General features: G+C 35.5%; 1 protein-coding gene across 1 annotated transcript in view; it reads left to right on the top strand.

The window, feature by feature from the left end:
* Nucleotides 1-20,846, top strand: part of Klhl1 (kelch like family member 1) — a 336,046-nt gene that overhangs the window by 88,506 nt on the left and 226,694 nt on the right. The gene's annotated exons all lie outside the window — the stretch shown is intronic.

The following is a 20,846-nucleotide window of genomic DNA, read 5'->3' as shown; positions in this document are numbered from 1 at the left end:
CTAAGCGCTTTTAAAACACAAGCTTCTCTTTAATTCTTACTTAACTTTATGCCTCGAGGCACAAGCGATTGAACTGACTGTCAAAATTTCCTTTGTACATTTGAAGTTAGTTTAAGGTGAAAAGTTGCCCTAAAATTTCATTTGTAGCCAATCAATTTGAGAATTATTTGCTAAAACATTAGGGTTTATGCCTTCCAGAGAATCTCCTGATTTTCTAATTATCTCATTGTCTTCTGTGTTACTTAATTTTCTCATTGCTGTGATGCAATAGCTGGAAAATTCAGTTTAAGAAAAGATGAGATTATTCTTGCTAACAGATTGAGGAATTCATCCTGGCAAAGTCATTGCTGTTGGAACATAAGCCAACTGTTTACGCCGTGTTTGGGTTTAAGAAGCAAAGACAGATGGGTGTCAGACTTCCATCCAACTCACTCTTTTTCTCTGTCAAGAAATGTAGATTGTGGAGGAAGGGCGGATATAGGAGTAGGGAAGAAGGTATCTATATTAAGGGAGCCATTTTAGGATTGGCAAGAGGCTTGGCTCTAGAGGGGATCCCAGGTGTCCACAGGGATGTCCCCAGCTATGTCCTTGGGCAGAAGAGGAGAGGGTGCTTAAACTGTCCTTGCCCCATTATCACACTGATGATTATCTCGAATATCACCATAGAATCTTCGTTTAGGGACGGATGGAGATAGAGACAGAGACCCTCATTAAAGCAACGAACTGAGCTCCCAAGGTCCAGTTGAAGAGCAGAAGGAGGGAGAAGATGAGCAAAGAAGTCAGGACCGTGAGGGGTTGGTCCACCAACTGAGGCAGTGTGCCTGTTCTAATGGGAGGTCATCAAATCCAGCTGGACTGTATCTGAACGAGCATGTGATCAAACCAGACTCTCTAATTATGCCTGACAATGGGGACTGACTGAGAAGTCATTGATACAGGCACTGGGGCTTGTTTTTATGGCATGTTCTGGCTTTTTGGACCCTAGTCTATCTGGATGCACAGTTTCCTAGGTCTGGTTGTAGGGGGAAGGGCCTTGGACTTTCCATAGGACAGGGTGTCCTGCCCTCTCTCAAGCAAGGAGGGGAAGGGAGACGGGGAAGTGGGGGAGCGGGAGGAGATTGGGAAGAGGGGAGGAAGTGTAAATGTTTGAACGGAAAAAAGTAAATGTAGATTGTGGAATGGTGCGTCCATGTTTAGGGTAGGTCTTTTCAACTCATCAGATCTACTATTTCCTCAACAGACACACCCATAGCTTCTTTTCTCCTAGGTGATGCTGTGCCCTGTCAAGTTAACAGTATGTACCATCGCAAGTCTCTCTCAGGTCATCATCATAAGGAAACCTTTGAATTTATCATGTTTATCATCCACTCTTTACCTCTTAGACTTCATAATATCTACTGCAAAATGTAAAATGTATTTAATCTAATGTCAAATACGCAATTCATACTATTTAAATGTTCCAATAGGTTTCAAAAGATTGAGTACAGAACCTGTCTGAGAGTGTCTCTTAACTCCAAGCGGCAGTAATACAAAATATAAAGAACAAACTTCTAACAAAAGGGCAAAGGTAAGCACTCCAACTCCAAAAGCATTAAATTTAAGAATAACAAGAGAAGGGTGGAAGAGAGCAAGATCGAAACACAAGACAAACACCATATCCAAATTTCCATGTCTGTACCTGGGATCCGTATATAAATTCTCTCTGATCAAAAGCCTGAACTTGCACTACTACTCTATCACACATAATACCTACCCTTTGTCAACATCACACCGTGCCTGAATATTTCTTTGACAGACATGGCACGGTTATGACATTTCCAACATTCTTTATCCTCCGTTGCTTATTAGTCTTCAACTGTACAGCTTCATACAATGCTTTCCCATGACCTCCTTGTTTGGACTCTTATCAGACCCATGCATTGCCTGACTTCAGTAGCTCTCTATAACTGAGGAACAAGACTTCATGGTGTATCCATCTTGTGAATTCCATGATTCCAAACCACTATCATGAGGACAGTGCTGCTTTGTTTTGTTGCCAGTCATAATGGAGCCTGGCTCCTTGAACTTTCTGGACATCAATCACTTTCATAACGTTTGTATGAGTTCAGTTTTACCCCAAGAAAATATTTTCCTAGCTTCTTGTTTCGCAGCACAGTACACTTTTAGTAGCACTTTAGTAGTTTAGTAGTAGAATTTTCTACGTTAAAATTCACTATTTGCAAATGTATTTGCATCTTCATAAGATGGGTTATGAGTAGTCTTCCCTCAAGACCCATTCTCTGTTGTTTCAGTGCAGAGTGCAAGGTTTCTCAACAGTGGCTTTAATCTTAGAAATAATTTTCTTACCTAAACTGAAACTTTAAGCGCACAGTTTTTTCCTTTATGAAAAGGCAAATGTTTTTCATTTCTTTCTCTCATCTCATCTTTTCCCGTGTCTCACATAGATCTGAAAGAGAGAACTACAGTAGCAAATTGAATGCTATCCAGCCTTGAAATGTCCACTGTCAAGCTCATTGTGTTTGTCATCAATATTTCTGAAATACTTAGAATATAGAAGTAATGAGGCCAAATTACTCTTCAGATTTTAAAATCAGTTTCTGATAGAATCTTTGTTCCTCTGAGAAATCTTCTGAGCCAGGGTCCCTGTGTGTCATCATTTCTCCCGGCATTCCAGTTTCTGAAACTCATTTCCAAAGTGGTTCATTCAACTCTACTTATGGCATTCTAGGATTTTTGTATTGCTCTCTCAAATATTTCCAAATTTGTTTCTTAAACCAGCTTTGAACCCAGGAAGTTTTGGTGCATGCTTATAATCCTAGCACTCGAGAGGCAGAAGCAGGTAGATCTCTGTGAGTTTGATACCAGCATTGTATACAGAGCAAACAAGTTCTAGGACAGACAGAATTACACAGATAAACCCTATCTTGTAAAAAGCATAGCAAAAACAAACAAACAAACAAACAAACAAAAAAACAGCTTCAAAATCTGGGACCATCATGCTAATTTCATCCAAGAATTGATCTGTCTCTGCTACCCACTTTCCATGTTTCTATTTCCTCATTGCTCTGACAAATCCAAATTCCTACAAAAGGATTCATTTAGGTCCACTTTGAATGGGTACCATTCATCATAGAATAAAAATCATGAAGACAACAGACTGAGGCAAGAGAATCCAGCCTCTGTAGGCGTACCCAAGTCATTTAGAGTAGGACTTCCCACTTTAATTAACCTAAACTTAAAACTCCTGCTTAGAAATGCTGGTAGGTATTTTTCTACTACATGATTCTACATCCTACCAAGCAGATAGTAACATTAACCATCACGCTTAAACTTCAAAGAAAACATTGCAAATAAAAAAATAGTATAAAATATAATATGCAGCCAATATACTTGTTCACAAATTGAGGAATGTTTATTCAATATCTGCCTCCACCAGTATGTATCCTATTACTATCCTAAGCATACAGTCCTCTTATATTTGCATATAAATAAATAAATAAAGACTCTTGTGTTTGCATATCTACATTGCCTCTCTAAACTAAATAACAAAACAATTTAAAAAAAAAGCCTAGAATCCTTCTGCTCTATTTTCTTACATTCCATATCCAAAACAATCACCTGCTCTTTTCAATGGTACTATTGAAAAACACCTTCATGAAATGTTTTTTCCTGATTAGCCTTCTTATCATGTTAATTAATAGTCATTACCAACAGGGGTCTATTGTAACAAGGCTTACATTGTTTTCCTTCATTCCACAATTTTAACAGCTACCTACTATTAATCTTCTTAAATTAAAATTTGTTAATAGTTTTCCTTATTACACAAAGCAAAACACAAAGTTTTGTCAGGGATTGCAAGGCCTTATGGAGTCAAGATTCTGTATTTAGTTTGACTTTACTTCCACAACATTTCATTACCTGTGTAATTCTGCTATAGTGGCCTTCTGGATAATTTCAAGCTATCAAGTATTAGTCTACCTGAGGATATTTTTCTTATGATAGAGAACTTTCATCAAATAAGCACATTTCTTCTTTATTCAATTCCTTATGTAGCTCCTAATTTTTTTCTTCCACAGTAGCCATTTGTTTTATATATGCTCATTTTATTACTTTGCATTTTTTACACTTTAGATATTTTTCTCTCTCTTTTTATGCCTAGATATAAGTTATGTGAGAATTGCATCTTTAATCTATGGCTATGTTCTCAGATCAAAACAATTCATTTGTAACAAAATTAAATATATATTTAAGGAATAAATTGCTGGGTATCAATGAAATACACATATTTTATAGTGTAGACAAGAAAATTTAAAATAAAATATAATTAGTTTTCCTTTACCACCTTCAAGTATTTGGTAAGTAGACAAGATCATATATCTATTTATTCTACCCCAGTATTTATTAACAAACTTGACACATCCCACAGCTGAAATATTGAAGATCACACATTTCAAATTCTAATTGCATTGTTCAGAGTCCATTTCTTGTCTTCCTGTCACTTCAAAAATTCATATTTTAAACCCACAGAGGAAAATATTGTCTTCATTGACTCTTTGACCTAATTTTGGGGCCTTCAAACACATTGCTTTATGTATATTCTTTTTATGCTATGAGAATTTTATACAATGCTTTTTGATGTTGTTTACCTTTTCAGTCCTTCCACTTATTTCTTCCAGATTCACATACAAACCTACTACTGTCTTGTTTTATCTTCTACATTTTATCAATAACCCATAGTTTTAAGTTTGTGCTAGTCAATACTCCACTTGTGAAGCCATCAACAGTAGCTTGATTGACAGGCGAGGGAACACATTGTTAAAGAAAATTCATGTTTCCATCCTGAAAAGTTATTTATTATCAATAGTTGGTCAGTTAAGGGTAGTAGCTCACAAATCCTTCCCCATGCATTGTAAATGTTGATTGGCTTTAAATAATTCAGGTTTTATGTAGGCCACCACATATTTTGTGAGCTCATGTATACAGTGTCCCCATCATATTCAGAAGACTTGTTATACCCTGTAACTATCTTTTTCTGTCTTTTATATTCTTTCCCCACTCTTTCTTCTTTGTTGGCTGCTTATTCTTGGAAGATGGTTTAAATTTTCCATTTGTAAGTGAAAAAAGGATATGTAGTTTGTATATTTTGACTAGTAGTGAATTTGTGTTAACCTTGCAAACTGAACAAAGATTTTTGTGATAAAATATGAAAGCTGCAGTACTCTCTGGAATAGAGATACAATTATGTCCATTTAGAATAATATCAATATGTCATTCCTTGGGTTCTTTGCCATATTTATGCTTCTGTTATATATAATCGGCCTTAAATCCAATCTGAAGTACCTGGATACACCTGTAATATTTGTTCCACTGTTTCCACCATGGGAATATCTTTTCACATCAGTCAGTAATGCAGTTCACAGGACTCACTCCTAGGTCAGACTATTAATGAAATGAAATCTTGTATTCATGAAATGTACAGAGCATCTCTGAGAACTGTGAAATCTAGGCAACAGTGAGTAACTTTCCTGATTAACAACTTGATTATACCATGCCATGTGAACAATGGACATAGTGCCTTCGTAATAAGGTTTTATCACCGAGTACTTGTGACCAACTCACAGAAGTGACAATAGCCCATTTTCTTTTGATATTTTTAGGACCTCTGTAACTACACCAGGAGAGAAATGTACTGTAGGAGGCCCATTGTTTGCTCCCGGCTTCTCAGCCCCGAAATAGTCACATAGAAACTATAGTATTGGCAATAGTTTGGCCAATAGCTTAAGCGTATTTTTGACTAACTCTTATATTTTAAATTAACCCATTTTCAGGAATATTTGTATCACCATGTGGCTGTGGTTTACCGGCAAGATTCTGGCTCATCTATTCCCAGCAGCAGCTACATGGCTACTCTCCACTATACTTTATTTCTCCCAGAACTCAGTTTAATTTTCCCTGCCTCGCTATGCTCTACCCTATCATAGACCATTGCAGATTCTTTATTCATTGCCCAATAGAAGCAACATATATACAGATGGAGTACCCACATCAGATATGCCATGCATGTGCTGGGCTTTTTATTTGATAACCTATGACTTTCATGAGCAGGATTATTTTATCTATAGGCTTTATATGTATGTATGAATTATTTCTTGTTAGCCTTTTATGTCCTTGACCTAAGAAATTCTTGGTTATTTCTTAAATGCAGGCTATGTATCTCAATTTCAGTTGTATCATCACCCATCAACTCCAACATTTGAATTTAATTAAATTCCACCAGGAAGATCTCATGCCCTTTGTATTCTTTATTAAGAGCACTGCAACTCTGTGCTCTCTGGATTATGCATGTCTTCCTATAAGATTCTCTTAATATTACATGCTATGACTTTTAAGTGTTTTCTATTTGTTTAACTTAAAAACTAATAATTCCAATACATTTTACAAATAAATAAGACTTTTCAAAAATTTCATAGAAAAGTGAAGTTACAGAAGACAGTTTTGTAATGTCAATTAATTTTCAAGATATCACATACCAATGAACTTCAATGACAAATGTAAGATGCAGTTGAAACAATGCATTGAAAGCATTGTGTTGTGAGGAGGATCAGAATTATATTGATCCACTTGTGAGTTGCCATCTATTTCAGGTAAACAATTGTCTGAATCAATAAAAATTAATTATTTTGATCACATCAAAATGGCAGATGTGTGCTGATGAATAACTAAATCTCTTTCTTTACATGTTTTCAGTGCAAGTCACAAACTTGAAAGAGGTTGTTTTCAAGTCAGTATAAAGAATAAATAATCAATTGTGACTATCAAAATCTAAGTGAAGGAAAATAATGAAATGGTGTGACTAGAATAATTCTGAGTCTTCAATGAGAGTGACACAGCCATAAGTTGGACAATTACTAGAGTAAATGAATACTTTATGTATATGTTAGTTGGTTAATTCCAAGCATATCTGAGTATGATTTTATTTAAAAAATTGAAATTTATGCTCTGGCAATGATGAAGCATGCATAGGCAGCCTGTATATGGTGATTCTGCTGAATTTGTCCATATTGGGTTTCATAGTCTAAGCTAATGAGGACGACTGATCAGGTTTCTTCCTCAAGAGGGCACCATATCTCCTTACAGATGGCTGTGTGCCACCATGTCATTGCTGGGGTTTGAACTCAGGACGTTTGGAAGAACAGGCAGTGCTCTTAAATGCTGAGCAATCTCTGCAACCCCAACAGTTAAGCATTTAGATAAATGTTTAATATACCAGGGTTTGGGGGCTTAAGTATAGTAAATAAAAATAGATATTTCTAGCTGGGAGGCAGTGGCACATGCCTTTAATCACAGCACTTGGGAGGCAGAGGCAGACAGATCTCTGTGAGTTTGAGGCCAGCCTGGTCTACAAAAGCTAGTTCCAGGACTGGCTACAAAACTACAGAAAAATCCTGTCTCAGAAAAACAAACAAAACCTGGATACTCCTGAACTTACTAAGGGATCACAACTCCTTCACTAGGTTAAACTGTCAGGATTGAAAAATACTATCTAATAAATTATAGTTGTTAATGACATATAATATGGCCAGGCTGTGGTGGTGCAAGACTTTAATCCCAGCACTCAGAAGGCAGAGGCAAGTGGGTCTCTGTAACTTCAAGGTCAGCCTGATTTACAGAATGAGTTTCAGGACAGGCTCCAAAGCTAAAGAGTAACCCTGTCTAGAATACAATAACAACAACAACAACAACAACAACAACAACAATAATATAGTGTATTAAAAGCCATAATAAAGTAACACTATTAGATAATTTAAGCTTATAGCTTTAACAGTAAAGCATAGGGAGATACTGAAACAAACATTCCACATCATGCTAGGTTTATACTTTGAGTATATGAATAAATAGTAAACATAGCTTGGGCAATTGATCAGATAAATGCTTACTGTTTTACTACTCTTTACCACTTTCTTACACCATCCAAAATCATATAAAGTAAACCAAAATTCTAGCTGAATATAAAAGCTTCTTTTTCTAGGAGACTTCAGTTTATTAAATAATATACATGAAAATATGATTGAAAACATAGATATCATATGTAAAAATGAGTTTCTAATAATATATATTTAATAAACAGAATGGGATGGTTAGTTGTAATTGACAATTTGACACAGTATAGAATCCAATGAAGAAAGGTTCTCAATGAAACATTCTTTGGATTACGTTGGTCTGTGAGTCTATCTGTAGTGAACTGTATTGATTGCAAGGGGGAAACTAATCCACTCTTGGTGACATCATTCTCTGGCAAGGGATCCAGGACTATGTAATGGCAGAGGAAGTAAGCTAAGCACTAGTGGGCCTGAATAAAGACATCGCTCTTGATTTGGATGTAACATGAGCAATTTCAAGCACCTGATACTGTAATTTCCCTGAAATGGTGAATATATAGTAGCAAATTAATAAATATACACTGTTATTAAACTTTAATTTTGCCAAGACATTCATTAGTTCAAAAATATTAAGTGATTGTTATATGTTGTAATTTGAATTAAATTTATTTCTTTTTTTTCTTTTTTTTTCTTTTTTTCAACTGTCTGAAATTTATTAAATTATAAAAGTTTCCATTTGCCCCTCCTCCCAGCACCCTCCCACTCCCCCCACTCCCTCTTCTCCTCCCTCTCCATCCCTAAGAGCAGTGAGGGTTTCCTGCCCTGTGGGAAGTTCAAGTTCCTCCCCCCTCCCTCCAGGTCCAGGAAGGTGAGTATCCAAAGAGACTGGATCCCAAAAATCCGGTATATGCAGAGGAAACAAGTTCCACTGTCATTGTCAATGGCTTTTCAGAAAGACTCCGGGCCAGCCACATTCAGAGAATCCGGCCACATTTAGAGAATCTGGTTGGATCACTTCCTCGTTCAGTCCCAGTCCAACTGGCCTTGGTGAATTCTCATTAGATCAGTCCCCTTGTATCAGTGGGTGATCGGACCCCCCCGCGGTCCTGAGTTCCTTTTTCTTGTTCTTCCTCCTTCTGCTCCTCATTTGAACCTTGGGGGGCTCAGTCCAGTGCTCCAATGTGGGTCTCCACCTGTATCGCCATTCATCGTCGGATAAAGGTTCCCTCTAGTCTTGCCTTCTTTGCTCACATTCTCTTTCCTTCTGCTTCTCATTTGGACCTAGGGAGTTAAGTCCAGTGTTCCAATGTGGGTCTCTGTCTCTATCTCCATCCATCGCCAGATGAAGGTTCTATGGTGATAAGTAAAATATTCATCAGTATGGTTATGGGCCAAGGCCGGTTCAGGCACCCTCTCCTCTGTCCAGAGAACAATCTGGGGATCTCTCCTTGGACCTGGGATCCCATTTATAATCAAGTCTCTTGTAAACCCTAAAATGACTCCGAAGGAAAGCATCTTTAACAAATAGTGCTGGCATAACTGGATGTCAACCTGTAGAAGAATGAAAGTAGATCCATATCTATCACCATGCATAAAACTCAAGTCCAAATGGATTAAAGACATCAACATTAATCTGTCCACTTTGAACCTGATAGAAGAGAAAGTGGGAAGTAGTCTACAAGATATAGACACAGGAGGCCACTTCCTAAGTAGGACCCCAGTAGCACAGACAATAAGAGAATCAATGAATAAATGGGACCTACTGAAACTTAAAAGCTTATGTAAAGCAAAGGACACTGTCAGTAAGACCAAAAGGCTGCCTTCTGACTGGGAGAAGATCTTCACCAACCCCTCATCAGATAAAGGTCTGATCTCCAAAATATACAAAGAACTCAAGAAACTAGACACTAAAACTCTAATTAACCCAGTTAAAAAATGGGGTACTGAACTTAACAGAGAATTCACAACAGATGAACTTCGAAAGGCCAGAAGACACTTAAGGTCATGCTCAACCTCCTTAGTGCTCAGGGAAATGCAAATCAAAATCACTTTGAGATACCATCTTACACCTGTCAGAATAGCTAAACTCAAAAACACCAATGATAGCCTATGCTGGAGAGGATGTGGAGTGAGGGGAACACTCATCCATTGTTAGTGGGAATGCAAACTTATGCAGCCACTGTGGAAATCAGTGTGGCGGTTTCTCAGGAAACTGGGAGTCAACCTCCCTCAAGACCCAGCAATTCCACTCTTGGGAATATACCCAAGAGATGCCCTATCATACTACAAAAGTATTTGTTCAACTATGTTCATAGCTGCACTATTTGTAATAGCCAGAACCTGGAAACAACCTAGGTGCCCCTCAATAGAAGAATAGTTAAAAAAGGTGTTTAACATATACACATTAGAGTTTTACTCAGCGGTAAAAAACAATGACGTCTTGAATTTTGCATGTAAATGGATGGAAATAGAAAACGCTTTACTGAGTGAGGTAAGCCAGACCCAAAAAGAGGACACGGTATGTATTCACTCATAAGTGAATTCTAACCATAATTAAAGGTCTTTGAGCCTATTATTCGTGATCCTAGAGAAGCTAAATAAGAAGGTGAACCTGATGAAGATTATTTAGCTATCCGCCAGGAGATAGGAAATAGACAAGAGTCCCAGGTAACCTCGGGTGCATGGTGGGGGGGGGTGGGAGGGTTGTTGGAAGGGGAGAGGGTTAGAGAGATGGGAGTAAGGGAGGAATGGGGAAAGCTAGGGGGACTGGGATCGGGGGAAGGAGGAAGGATGGATATGGGATCAGGGAAGAATATATCTCAATTAGGGAAGTCAAATCTATTTCTTAACACATACTTTTTAAGACTAATTATTTCATGATTATAACTCATATCTTCAACTATCATTAAGTTTTATTAAATATAGTGGTAATGTAACTGAAATGAAATAAAAATTACAGAAACTCTGAACTTACATCTTGTTAAAGTGCATAATATTTATCAATTTATTTACAAAAATGGGCAATTAAGTTTTAATTGATACTTTATAGCGCATGACTATGTTAAATATTTTTATATTGACAAGTTCTTCAGGAAAATGAGTAAAGATTATTTGTTCTTCTTAGTTTCTTTTTTCTACAGTTAATAAGAGGCAAAGTTATGTAAGATATCACATAGGCTTATAAACCTTTTCTTTAGAAAATGCTTAAACTGACTTAAGAAGAAGCATAAATGGTTTCCTTAAGTTTCTACTCTTTGATCATCCTTAAAGAAAACATGTAATTTGAACCTCAAAATACCCTATACTTGGCAGCTTTTTTTGTGATAAACAAGTCCCTTTCAGAGCAAAAATAACTTAAGCTCAAATAAAAGCAATAAAATTAAATATTTAGCCTTCATAAAGCTCTTAATTTTCTCTCTCTCTCTCTCTCTCTCTCTCTCTCTCTCTCTCTCTCTCTCTTTCTCTCTCTCTCTCTGTGTGTGTGTGTGTGTCTGTGTGTGAGTGTGTGTGTGTGTGTGTTTGTGTGTGTGTGTGTGTGTGTGTGTGTTTGTGTGTGTGCGTGTGCGAAATTTGCCAGTTTATGGAATATTATTCCAGGATCTTCGAAAATATAACAGCACAATGATTTATATTAAATACTCACTCTTTCTTTCCATCTGTACCCTTCACTTCCTCACAGTATTGAGACTGAAATCACGTTTACAGCTTCTAACTGAGCACTGCAGCACTGAATTATAAATCTAACTATGTATTTTTTTTCATTTTCTTTTTAGCTCTATTTTCTTATACTCTGAGAATTCCATACTGTTTTCATCATGTATATCCTCCGACTTTACTCTTTAATTTCTCCTGGGTTCCCTCTACTTCCTCTCAAATTCCCGAACTCTTCTTTAACAATATATAATAATGTGGGATTGAATAACCTATGCGGGGATGTTTCCTAAAGAATACTAATTTTTTCCTTATCAGTTTTAAATGACTTTGCTAATTTTCTCACATTGTCTTAAATTCACTTATTAGCACCTGCAACCATGCTGAACTGGCAAATAAATAATATCAGTAAATTTGTGAAAGCATTCAGTGTTACAAACTATCTGTGTCAAATCACACCTATATTCCCAGTCCTTGGGAGGTGGAGACAGGAGTCAGCGAGTTAGAGGCCATTCTGGGCTACACATTTCCTATCTCAAAACAAGATATAGTAAACAACAATAACAAAGCATGAAAGAGACCAAAATGTAAAATACTATTTTATTAATTGTATGTTGTGAAGAATTAAATACATAAAACAGATCATTAAAGGATTATGATCCAATTAACCAGAATTTTCTATGAATATATACTGCTATTCAACTTTAATTTTGTCAAGATATTCAGTAGTTCAAAAATATTAAATGATTGTTATATGTTGTATATTGCATAGCTTTTAGACTTACAATTTAAAATATTAAATAGTTGATAAAAGACAAGTAAGAAAGATCAATATTAAGATGGTATATTTACAACAAGGTATTTTGAATGAAACACAGAAATATTCAAAGGGAATAATATATTGCCAACAATTAACCAAAAGAAAAAAACAAAACTACAATAATCTCTCAAATTTAAGGGAATTTGTGAGCAAATATATATTGTAAGAAAATATTTTAAATATAAAAAATCTATAAAACTTTAAAACTTAACTGGTATAGTCTGCTGACATGTAAGTGTAATTTCAGGTTTTATAAACCTTAGATAGGAGTTATCAATAGCCTAAGCTATACGGTTGTATACTGTTTCAAAAATAAACCAATAAATAAAGCAGGAATACCTTAAATCATCAACAAAATCAAAACAACTCAAACCTGAAACTCACCCCACTTGCTGCAGTGTTTACATACGTATGGTGAACTTAAGTGAAGATTGAGCGAAAAGTTATTAACCTTTTTTTAATTAAAAATTTCCACCTCCTCCCCTCCTCCCTATTCCCTCTGCCTCCCCTCATTCCCCTCCCCTTCCTTCTCCAATCCAAAGAGCATTCAGGGTTCCCTGTCCTGTGGGAAGTCCAAGGTCCTTCCCCTCCATCCAGGTCTAGGAAGGTGAGCATTAACCTTTTAAATTGGTCTAAGTTGTAAAAGAATAGCCAAGAAGAGTTTTGGTGCTTCAGGATCTAAAGTGTTTAGCTCTCAGACATAAGAGCAGATATTCTGAAGCTTCACAATAAGAATGATATCTGAGACTTGGAATTGACTACATTTAGCTTCACATCTATTCAAAAGTCCAAAAGAAAAAGACCTGTATTTACTGACAAGTCTCAAGAATAAGTACAGGGAATAGATTGTGAGCTATTGCATATGGGTGTAACTGATCTCATTTTATTGTTAACTTTGAATACTACCGCTGTAAAAATTATTTCTCTTATTTGTAGTTACACAAATTATAGTTTAAATAATGATATTTGGTGGTCATTATATATGATGCTTGAGTTAAAATTTATTCTCATAAACTAAAACTGTTACAGCAATGAAAACAAATCTACTTCCAAAAAATAATTTCTTATGTTGTACTTGCAGTCCTTGTTCATCTTTATCCCCTTTAGAATCTCACAAGTTTTCTGCATGTTCGAGTTATTCTTGTTGTAAAGGATATTTTAGAAGATGATTTAATTCTTTTGTTGTTAACTGGCTGCTGAATTCTTCACCTTTAGTTTAAAAACTCACATATCTTATATGATATAATACTTGGAAACAGCTCATATAATTTGAAAAATGTGAGTATTTTCTAGGACTGGATGAAATATGCTATCATTTTATACAAACAACTCCATTAATTATCGAGTGGCCATTTTCCAATAAATTATGGTGCATTATTATATTATTCTTTACTGGTGTTTTCTGTAATATATCTCACATCTTTTATGTTATGCCTTACATCATAATGATTACTTAGCATTTTTATTTCTCTGATTTCAGTTTCCTGTCTTTAGAATAGCATCTATGACAGTTTATGTTCTGTTGTTATTACAAGACAATTAAGTCTAGCACATTTAGTTAGGCTGAACCAACCCCCTCTACCCTGCGTTAAGGCTGAACATGGCATCCCACCATAGGGAATAGGCTCCAACAAGCTAACTCATGAACTAAGGATAGATCCTGGTCCTACTGCCAATCGCCTCACAGATAGTTTAAGGTTCACCACTGTCTCCCACATATGGAGGGCCTCGTTCAGTCCCAGGGAGGCTCTACAGCTATTGGTCTAGTTTCTGAGTTTCCAGGAGCTTGGTTCCGCTGTCTCTGTAGATTTCTCCCTCATAGTCTTGACCTCCCTTGCTGAATTCTGTATCTTGACATCCATTAACTCTCTTTATTTGTTTCTATCACTTTTCTTCCAAAAACTGTCTAACACCAATTTTTAAATTATGTCTCATGATTACTGATGTCATAGTTAAAAGTTGTGAGTTAAATAAATTCTCTCATTGTCTTTCTTTGTTTATGAATATGAAAAGAGTTTTGCTTTCCCAGTAAATAAAATGAGTTAAAAGATGGATTTGTTTGTTTAGCCTTATATCTGATATTTGTGTATATACATGTATGTATACATACACATAGATAGATAGATAGATAGATAGATAGATAGCCTTCTGTTTCCTTTTTATGAGCCTGTTTGTAACTACTTATACACAATTTGTAAATATATTCTGAAGTTGATGTTTCTTTTAATATTTTCATTTTGCTTCCAGTTTCAACTTATTTCCTCTCACAACTGTAATCAGCATACATGTATTACTTGAAATGCAATGGGAGATCACACTATTATTTAAAAGGAAGAACAGATTATCTTAGATTTTACTTAGTGAATTTCAAGAAATAAAAATAATGAGTTCTAGTGAGAAAAGTGACAAATAACACATTAAAAAGAAAAAAATTCTGTAAAGACAAAATATTCAAAGGTGATTTATGTTGATGTCCTTAAAATAATGCAACTCATTATATATATATATATATATATATATATATATATATATATAAGTTCTGAAGTCTACATATTTCACATTTGAAATACAATATTTGTGTATATTGAACTAATTTTACAGAGAAGACTTTCAGTTTTAATATGTGTGCAAATTGTTTTTGCACGTGGATGTTTTGTTTGAGCTATGCAAAATAATAGCACGTGTGTATAAGAATAGTGACATTTTCATTCATCAATGGAAGAAAATAATGTCCTGTAACTGGAAGGACAATAATAAAAATAGTTGTCTTAAATCTTCTATTACTCTGAAGATATACCTCAACCATAGCAGCTCTTATAAAGAAAAGCCATTAATTGCTGTGGCTGGTTTACAGTCCTTAATCATCTTGGTGGTACATGGTGCTATGCAGGCAGACATGGTGCTGGGGAAGTAAGTGAAAGTTCTATATTTTGCAAGTAACAGGCAGTAGTCTATCTCACTGAGCATGGCATGAGCATATGAGACTTAAAAACTCATTCCCACAGGGACACACTTCCTCTGACAACAAAGAAAGCCACACTTCCCATCAGTGTCACTCCATTTGGGGAACATTTTCTTTCAAACCATGATAATCAATGATGAAGAAATTCATCCACAGATGAGTCAAGAAAATATAATCATAGTGTTCTAAGTGTTGTTAAACTTGCCATATGTGCAACAAATGGGATGGATCCAACTGTCCTTTACCTTACAATCCTGAACATGCTTAATCTTGGAAGTCAAGAAGACCCCTTCCTGCTTTGTAATTGGATGAGACAACAAACAACTGGGTTTAAGGCATTGTTACTTTGAATTTATTTAACATTTAACCCTAAAAGGGGTGCTCACTGCCAAGAGCAATGGAAGTATTATGGGTTTGATTGTAAAATTATCAGAAAAATTAACATTGTCACCAGTTAAAGAATGACTTATTTGTAAAGAAACCATTGTGCCAGCAGAGTCCATATCAACAAAATGATGAATGTTAACATGCATCTTTAATATTTCATGGTTTTTTCCTCCATGTTCTTGAATCTAAAATTGACAAAGTCTGCCTATCCATGAATACAGCATCAAGGAAGTTGTCACAGGATCCATATTTCAAAGTATTTGAAAACTAAAATAGAATAAATTGAAACTCTGGTACCAAAGACTTTACGATAAGAGCCTGTGATGTAAAGCAGGTCTGCCCACAGCTCCTCTCTACAAGCCTGCCCAACATTAATATAGAACTGAAACTAATACTTCTCAAATTCCTCAAAAGAGGAACAATTTCAAATTACTTTTATAAGGGAAGAATTTTCCTGATACTCAGAGTAGGAAAAAAAAAGTTAGAGAAACATAGGATATATAGCAACATTATTTTTCTTTTTCTCAAAGTTTATTAAAATACAAAAGTTTCCATTTACGCCCCTCCTCCCAACACCCTCCCACTCCCCCCACTCCTTCCCCTCCTCCCTCTCCATCCCCAAGAGCAGTCAGGGTCTCCTGCCCTGTGGGTAGTTCAAGCTCCTCCCCCCTCCCTCCAGGTCCAGGAAGGTGAGCATCCAAACAGACTGGATCCCAAAAATCCAGTATATGCAGAGGAAACAAGTCCCAGTGTCATTGTCAATGGCTTTTCAGAAAGACTCTGGGCCAGCCACATTCAGAGAATCCGGCCTCATTCAAAGAATCTGGCTGGATCACGTGCTTGCTCAGTCCCAGTCAACTGGCCTTGGTGAACTCTCACCCCTTGATCAGTCCCCTTGTATCAGTGGATGATCGCACCCCTCGCAGTCCTGATTTTCTTTTTCCTGTTCTTCCTCCTTCTACTCCTCATTTGGACCTTGGGGGACTCAGTCTGGTGCTCCAATAGCAATGCAAAAATTCACAACAAAAATACTAGCTCATAATTGGGGCTGTAAAGATGACCCAGTATTAAGAACACATCATTTTCTTCCAGGGGATCAGAATTAAATTACCGGCACTAAACTAGATAGAACAGTTGATTTACAACTGTAACTACAGATCAAGTATATCTGACACCTTCTTTTGACTTTCATAGGCAAATGCTAACCACACACTTAAAGTAACAAATAAAAAATTAAGAAACATGTTTAAAATAATTTTCCACATTACAAGTGGAATCTCATGGTTCAATTATACAATACAGTGACAGAATAAATGTTAAAATATATGACTTAGGTAGAAGAATCGGGTTACATGAATAAAATGTCAATGTGAAGATAAGTTCAAATCCCTAGAGTCGAGGGTGATGTCAAGTTTTCAGGTGTGTTGTAATCCCTACCCTTCTAAAAGTAGATGGGAAGATAGAACAAGGTAATCAAAAGAAATGCACAGGCCATATTCTATGGCATGCCCAATGGTGATAAGCCAGAGACCTTGAAAAAATAAAGTGGCTGAAGAGAACCCAGGCTTTTTCTCAGATCTATATATACACACTAAAGCATGCCTTCTCACTTATTACACACACATACACACACACACACATGTACTCACACACCCATGCACATGTATCCAAGCACAGTTCTGTTAGTAAATACATTTATTCCTTTCAAAGATACAGAAAGAAGATTGGAATGTCTATTAAAAAGTCATACAAGGTCTTTGTAAATATCTAAAAGTTAGTTAGAAACAGTGTTCACTTGTTGTTTGGCTAAATGAGCAATAAAGAGAAAAATGCAAAACCATTTTTAGGCAGGGCATGAAAGGATAAGAAACCAGCTTTTGGTTGAGCTCAGAAGAGACGACAATCCTACACTATAGAGATGTAGTCCTCTAAGGACTTTTCCACAATCACAGAAAGACCAAGAGAAAGACAATACATTATAATTTTGGGATCATAGAATTTTATGACTTGCTTAATAGATAAAAATTAAACAAATACACGAGCCTCACTCCTTTGTTCTTTGATTCTGTCTTCATTTTCTACTCCGGTTTTCTTATCTACCTCACCACAGTAATTAGTGAATTCTAAATTGCGAAACTCTAGTTCTTTTCCAACCAGTTGTCTGAGGTATTTTGTGTGAAGAAGGAATTCATCACTTGATTAGGACAAAATTCTCCACATTTCTTGCTCTCTAAATATTCATACCACATATCTTACCATCTCACATCTTGCCTTTTAGTGACTATGTCCATGAAGTGGATGTTTCTGAAGTTTCGTTGTTACAAAGGTTCCCTAAAACATTAATAGGGCTTATCTTCTGTACTAGTTTTGTCTAAGAAATATCATCAAATATAACACAATTAAATAATCTTCCAATGTACTTGGGAAAAGAGAGGTAAACAAAAATAAGCACTTTTTTATACAACTTCTATTTTTAATTTTAAGAAGGAACTGGAATGGGGGAAGTATATAAGATATGAAAAAATATAACATATTTTCACATCACAACACAAATATTTCATAAAACATGCCATGTTTTATTTAATTTAACAAAGAAATGTAATTTTTTTCTAATAGATCTAATGTGTTATCATCTTGCAAGATCATTATACTTTTCTAGGCCTCTTAGATTCTTTAATGCTTATCTCTTGTGGAGGTAGGATTCTTTTTTCTTTAAGTCTTCCTTTTTTGCTTGAAATTTAATTACTATATTTATTGATTAACAAAAATTCCCTAGTTTCCAGATAACTTTATTATTATTATTTAACTCTTGGTTCATATAATCTGTTCAGGCTATATAGAACATCACTTATGTGTAATTAATTCATAGGTCAAAACTTGCTGTGTTAGTTTGATTATTATTCCATATGAATACGTGTACCATAAATATATGCAAATTATATTTTTTCTGTTGTTTGAAAAAAAAGTTAAATGTTTACTTTTATATACATTTTCCTTCTTTGAGTGCCTGGTATGATCCTCACATTATTTCTTTGTGTGAATGTAGTGAAGTTCATTGAAGATTTTGATTCTATATATGTAAATATCATTGCTAGAGGGCCAATCTCCAGCAGCGCAGGGCTCAAAGTGAATCCACAGAGCAGGTGCAGACTATGATATCTATCTGAGCGGTAAAGGGAAAAGACATTCTCATACTCACTTTATGGTTTCCTTCTTTATTCTTAATGCTGTGTTCTACATTTTCTTCTTGTCTCTATCCAGAAATGTCCCCCTCTTTTTTAATTAAATTATTTGCAGTGGGTCTTGAAATAAATAAAGCAAAGAAATGGATTACACAATTGGCTAACAAAATTAATTTACAATAAAAAGCAGTTTTTAGAGACTTAGAGATAAGTAGAGCCAAGTACAACACTATAACACTTGCACATCTCAAAGGAAGCATCGTGAGAGGTGCGCACATCTGTAATCCTGGTATTCAGGAGACTGATCCAGGAGGATTAAGAGTCCAAGTCACAGCTGAACTCTAGTAAAAACAAGCCTCAAAAAGACAAGGAGCCAATTTTCTAGGAAAGAGCACTTTTCTAAAACCCTCTCAAAGAGAAACCTGAAATGTGAGTAGAAAATAACTGTGGAGTGATGACAATGGTGTGTCAAATAATACTCCTCTTCTGACTGTACTGATGATTTCCTTTTCCTTCCAACTCTCTTGATGTCTTCCTCCTAATTTTCTCATTCTATATATTTCCTTCTAACTCTAACTGTACTCTTGATGGTTCATTTTCAGTTCTTGTTGTTTTCCTTCTAACTCTCTCATTCTTGATGTTTTTCTTCTAACCAATTTTAATTCTATGTTTATTTTTTCACTTATAGCTTATATAACTCAACAAAATCTTTAGGGCGCCATAAAAATTACAGTGGGGTTACATTCTGTTTTTCCAGTGAATGTTTACAATAAACATAAGTAAAAAAAACCCAGCATGTTTTCAAATCCCCTACATAATTAAATACTTTATGTATTACAGGTAAAATAGCAAATTATCCTAAGTACCTACATACACTCATACTCAAGCAACTTGTTATAGATTAACCATGTAGGTAAGCAAGAAATTCTTCTCAGTCAAATAAATTTTAATATATTTATTTTATATGCCTGCACAATAATTGTAAATATTTACCTCATACAGTGTGACAATTGAATGAAAACATATGTATATATATATATATATATCATCTATAATGACTAAATAAATTAGATTTCATTTATATAAATGTATGGAAATTTTACAGGACAACTTCCTATAGCTTATGTTTTTATTTGTTGACTTGAGAAAAATCTCCATAATTTTAGACCACACTTGTCTTGAACTTATAGAGATCCACTGATTTTCCAAACTTTGAGTCCTAGAAGTAAAGATATGAGCCACCATGCTCACCTATATTCCAAATTGTTTGTTATTCCAAAGACACACTTTGCGTTTGTACATTGTCATTGATAGCAATGAAACCCATTCAACAATGCCAATTAAGTCCATTGTTACTTACCAGGCTTATTTAAAGAATTAATTAGATTTTGTTTCTAGTGAATAATCTTTGGCATTTTCTCCTATCTTTTCATTTTACCCCCTTCCTTCTTTCCTTCTTTCCTTCTTTTCTTCCTCTCTCCAACTCCCCTTTCTATCCTTCATTCTTTTCTTTTTGTACATGTTAGTGTTGTCCCAGACAAGGTCTCATATTATATATCTTGATGATCCAGATCTTGTTATATAGATCAGACTAGTCTCAAGCTCACAGTGAAGCATCTATGTGTCACTGCCTTGGATGACCTAGTATTAAAGGCCTGCATTACAGTGACTGAATCTTCTTCCCTTTTGAAAGAGCATCATTACTTACAAATATATCATAAGGAACTCTCCAATAGTATGCAGTGAGTTAAGGTATACTGAAATAAGGTGTTCTTATAAATGTATAAATTAATGCTAATTTAATAAGCTGAAGAGTTTTATGTAGCTCAAACTCTCTGGAAGTGGGACAGTATTTGAATCTTCACCTTGCTTCCAGTGGAGTGCCTCACACTCTTGATTTCTAACAAATGCAAAGGTGAATCAGGGCTGGTTACTGCAGGCTGGTCAGTGTTTCCATAAAATCA

Source organism: Myodes glareolus, chromosome 12 (genome assembly GCF_982192425.1).
Source record: "Myodes glareolus chromosome 12, mMyoGla1.1, whole genome shotgun sequence".
Taxonomy (NCBI): domain Eukaryota; kingdom Metazoa; phylum Chordata; class Mammalia; order Rodentia; family Cricetidae; genus Myodes; species Myodes glareolus.
The sequence above is the reverse complement of the archived record's forward strand: the minus strand, read 5'-3'. Positions and strand labels throughout refer to the sequence as shown.